The following is a 5,451-nucleotide window of genomic DNA, read 5'->3' as shown; positions in this document are numbered from 1 at the left end:
CAACCTAGACAGCATATTCAAAAGCAGAGACATTACTTTGCCAACAAAGGTCCACCTAGTCAAGGCTATGGTTTTTCCAGTGGTCATGCATGGATGTGAGAGTTGGACTGTGAAGAAAGCTAAGTGCTGAAGAATTGATGCTTTTGAACTGTGGTGTTGGAGAAGACTCTTGAGAGTCCCTTGGACTGCAAGGAGATCCAACCAGCCCATTCTAAAGGAGATCAGTCCTGGGTATTCATTGGAAGGACTGATGCTGAAGCTGAAACTCCAATCCTTTGGCCACCTCATGTGAAGAGTTGACTCATTGGGAGGGATTGGAGGCAGAATGAGAGGGGGATGACAGAGGATGAGATGGTTGGATGGCATCACTGACTCGATGGACATGAGTTTGAGTAAACTCCTGGTGATGTTGGTGATGGACAGGGAGGCCTGGAGTCAGACACGACTGAGCGACGGAACTGAACTGAACTGAATATTTATGCCAACTAGTGAGGTAACAGTGTTTGTATTAGTCAGGATTCTCCAGAGAAACAGAATCAACAGCATATGTATGTATAGAGAGACATATTTATTTTAAAGAATTAATTTATGATTATTGTTGTTCATTCACTAAGTTGTGTCTGACTCTTTGCAGCCTCATGGACTGCAGCAGTGCAGGCTTTCCTGTCCTCCACTATCTTCCAGAATTTGCTCAAATTCAAGTCTATTGAATCAATGATGCTATATAACCATCTCATCCTTTGCCACACTATTCTCCTTTAGCCTTTGATCTTTCCCAGCATCAGGGTCTTTCCAACACATCTAAAATCTGCAGGATATGACCAGTAGGCTGGAGACCCAGAAGAAAGCTTCAGTTTGAAATCAAAGGTAGTTTGCTGGAAAAATTTCTTATTTGAAAAGGTAAGTTGTTGTTCTGTTCAGGCCTTCAACTGACTGGATGAGGCCCACCCACATTGAGGAGGGCAATCTGCTTTACTCAAAGTCCACTTCTTTAAATATTAATTTCCTCATGAAAATAACCTTCAAACAAACTTCCAGAATAATATAGAGCTGATTAACTCAAATTACACTGATTTATCTTTCCTCATATATTAGTTAAGCTTCTCTTGGTGGAAAACAATAGAAATTAGCAACCCACTCCTGTGGGTTGAAACGACTGAAGCGACTTAGCAGCAGCAGCAGTGATATCTGATGGAGAAGGAAATGGCAACCCACTCTGGTACTCTTGCCTGGAGAATCCCTTGGACAGAGGATCCTGGTAGGCTACAGTCCATGGGGTCGCAGAGTCGGACACGACTGAATGACTGACACACAGTGGTATTTGATGGAATAATTCTATCATTGTATTAAAAATAAAAAGAATCACTGAACAAGCCAACTTCAGTAGGAGAAAAAATTAAGACATATCTAGAAAACTTCATCAGAAAGATGCTCTGTCTATAACCCTAACAATCATGTGAGGAAGCTTCTGTGACTTTGAATCTCTATCTCTTTATTCAACATTTTAAATTAGGTTAAACTGAATTTTAATGTAAAGCAAATCTTAATGTCATCCCAAATCATGTCAAACCCAGAAAACAAATCATGAGAAGAAAAAGAGGTTCAGAAAGCAAAGTCAGAGCCACAGATAGCCCAAATTGGGGTGTCAGGGCTATTACACATAAGCAGACCTCACCAGGAGATAGGTAGCCTGCCATGAGTAGGAACTGTAATACATCAGATAGGTTTGGTGGCTGTCAAGGTCTTGTACAGATGCTCACCAATATTTCAGTGATGACCTTGGAATGTGTGCAATGCCAGGTACTGCCATATCTGTGATGAATTGGAACATCTGAATTGTCAAAGTTAAATGATGTTCTCTTATGGTATGTGAGAAATGCCTCTTTTCATTTTAAGTTTCACTGTATATAAATGATCTCTAAGAGTTGCTGCTTTTCCAAATATCTTACAGGCTCTACCAGCCTTTGTTCAGAACTTCCCTACCCTCTTTCCATGTGACTCATAGAAGAGGCCAAAGCGATGGAACCAGAAGAGAAATCTAATGAGAGTTCTTGCACTGGTTTCATAATCTTTCACTTTTGCAAGTGATCAAAGCTTGTTTTGTTTTTGTTTTTACTGCCAGTCTCATCATCTCTTATTATGGCTTTGATTCACGCAGGCGCCAAGTCTCTTACGCAAACAGACTCCTGGGAGAATTGCTTCACCATTCAGTAGTCAGTTTCAGACATGGCTGAACCCTGGGGATAGGTTCCACATTCCTTGCCCCTGCCAATAATACTTCGACTTTGCATCATGCAGCCCATTTCATAAAGTAGTCCACGTATGTTACCTCATTTGTTTCTCAAGGTGACTCTCAGAGGGAGTCAGTCAGGATAGTTTTACCTCTATATGATAAGCTCAAAATACATGCCTTATTCAAGTTCAGATAGCCGGTAAATGGGTTAGATCAGGTTCTTTTAACTGCAAATCCAGCACCATTTCTATCACATCCTGCTATCTCCTTTAGAGCTGAACATGGATTAATTTGTTTCCACATGAGAAGCTATCAGGACAGTGAGAAGGCAGATGACAAACAATGAAGATTTGCTATTTATTATGCAGAGGAGAAGGGCACTTTGCCTCCTGAACAGCAGGATTTCAATTGTTGCTCATCCAATACCATGGAATATATATGTATATATATATACACACACACATATTAAACAATGTATTGCCCCCTAAATATATAAATGTGGCATAGTATTTTAGCAATTTATTATAAAGTGTCAAGGCATCCTTACAACCTTCTGAGGAACCAAAATGAAAACACTGGGTCTATATTTTGCACAAAAGCCAGATCTCAAGTGGATATCAATGAAGCCTAATAAGTAAGGCAACCAAATTACATGCCAGGTATTCCCACAAGCACACTGACAACAGACCATGTGAAATCAACAACATTATCTTTTCTAATTATTAAAAAATGATATGAGGCAACAGGAAACTTCTGAAATTACTTCAAAGTCTACAAATCGGAGTTGTTCCTGTGTCCCTCTGCCATCTATCATTTCACTTTTCATTTTGAAGGTTCACAGAGAAGGCTTGACATTTTAAAATCTCTTTTCACGCTACAATTCACGTTGGAATATTTTGTTACATTTTATTAATAGTTCAGAATCCCACAATTGTTGAATTGGTGAGGGCGAAGGTATCAGCAATTTGCGTGTCTCATTACCGACTTATCTTGGGGAAGGCTGTGAGCCATGAAGAGGGGCTCCACCTGGAATAAGAGGAGTCATTTACTATTTGAGATTTAAAAAGAACATACAAATCTTCAATTTTTTTTCCCATTCAAACACACAGACTTGTGCTAGCTTGTCTTATACATCAGCATCATACTAAAACTATTTCTGTAATTAAGTCCAGTTTAAACTATAACAATTCTGAGAATGCCTTGTATTTTAAAACACTTTTCCCAGAATTAGATTTCTCAGATATTTTCTACAGAGATTTTGTCAGTCCTAGGTGGGACTGGGAACTCTCTCTGTTAATGCAAACACTTTTTCTTTTTCACTTTGCGTTGTGTATTCTACAAAGAATACTCACATCTCTCCATGCACATGGAAATCATTCAATTTAATCATAGTACTGTCAAGAACAAAGAATCTGCCTGCCAATGCAGGAGCCGCAGGAGATGTGGGTTAGATCCCTGGGTTAGGAAGATACCATGGAAGAGTAAATAACAACACATTCCAGTATTCTTGCCTAGAGAATCCCAGGGACAGAGGAGTCTGGCGGGCTTAAGTCCATGGGATTGCCAAGAGGTGGACATGACTGAGCAACTAAGCAGGCATGCACTAGTAAAAGCAGTGACGATACAGCACTTATTTTAGATAATGCTTTCTATATGCAAAAATTATGATCAACTACTTATGCACATCATTTCATTACATCTTTATGTCACCCTATGATTTAAGTTCAATTTTACCCTCCACACTTCAATTATGAACACACGCTTAGTTCAGTTCAGTTCACTTCACTTCAGTCGATCAGTTTTGTCCAACTCTTTGTGACCGCATGAACTGCAGCATGCCAGGCCTCCCTGTGCAACACCAACTTCCAGAGCCTACCCAAACTCATGTCCATTGAGTCGGTGATGCCATCCAACCATCTCATCCTCTGTCGTCCCCTTCTCCTCCTGCGCTCAATCTTTCCCAGCATCAGGGTCTTTTCAAATGAGTCAGCTCTTTGCATCAGGTGGCCAAAGTATTAGAGTTTCAGCTTCAACATCAGTCCTTTCAATGAACTCCCAGGGCTGATCTCCTTCAGAATGGACTGGTTGGATCTCCTTGCAGTCCAAGGGACTCTCAAGAGTCTTCTCCAACACCACAGTTCAAAAGCATCAATTCTTCGGCACTCAGCTCTCTTTACAGTCCAACTCTCACATCCATACATGACCACTGGAAAAACCATAGCCTTGACTAGATGGACCTTTGTTGGCAAAGTAATGTCTCTGCTTTTGAATATGCTGTCTAGGTTGGTCATAACTTTCCTTCCAAGGAGTAAGCGTCTTTTAATTTCATGGCTGCAGTCACCATCTGCAGTGATTTTGAAGCCCCCAAAAATAAAGTCTGACACTGTTTCCACTGTTTCCCCATCTATTTGCCATGAGCGATGGGACCAGATGCCACGATCTTCGTTTTCTGAATGTTGAGCTTTAAGCCAACTTTTTCACTCTCCACTTTCACTTTCATCAAGAGGCTCTTTAGTTCCTCTTCACTTTCTGCAATAAGGGTGGGGTCATCTGCATATCTGAGGTTATTGATATTTCTCCCGCAATCTTGATTCCAGCTTGTGCTTCTTCCAGCCCAGCATTTCTCATGATGTACTCTGCATAGAAGTTAAATAAACAGGGTGACAATACACAGCCTTGACGTACTCCTTTTCCTATTTGGAACCAGTCTGTTGGTCCATGTCCAGTTCTAACTGTTGCTTCCCAACCTGTGTACAGATTTCCCAAGAGGCAGTTCAGGTGGTTAGGTATTCCCATCTCTTTTAGAATTTTCCATAGTTTATTGTGACCACATAGTCAAAGGCTTTGGCATAGTCAATAAAGCAGAAATAGATGTTTTTCTGGAACTCTCTTGCTTTTTCGATGATCCAACAGATGTTGGCAATTTGATCTCTGGTTCCTCTGCCTTTTCTAAAACCAGCTTGAACATCTGGAAGTTCATGGTTCTTGTATTGCTGAAGCTTGGCTTGGAGAATTTTGAGCATTACTTTACTAGCATGTGAGATGAGTGTAATTGTGTGGTAGTTTGAGCATTCTTTGGCATTGCCTTTCTTTGGGATTGGAATGAAAACTGACCTTTTCCAGTTCTGTGGCCACTGCTGAGTTTTCCAAATTTGCTGGCATATTGAGTGCAGCACTTTCACAGCATCATCTTTCAGGATTTGAAATAGCTCAACTGG

General features: G+C 40.6%; 1 protein-coding gene across 1 annotated transcript in view; it reads right to left on the bottom strand.

Annotated features, from left to right (window-relative positions):
* The window catches only part of CHL1 (cell adhesion molecule L1-like), a 356,522-nt gene that overhangs the window by 310,832 nt on the left and 40,239 nt on the right, over positions 1-5,451 (bottom strand). The gene's annotated exons all lie outside the window — the stretch shown is intronic.

Source organism: Bison bison, unplaced genomic scaffold (genome assembly GCF_000754665.1).
Source record: "Bison bison bison isolate TAMUID 2011002044 unplaced genomic scaffold, Bison_UMD1.0 scf7180017864474, whole genome shotgun sequence".
Taxonomy (NCBI): domain Eukaryota; kingdom Metazoa; phylum Chordata; class Mammalia; order Artiodactyla; family Bovidae; genus Bison; species Bison bison.
This window is presented reverse-complemented; position numbering and strand designations above follow the sequence as displayed.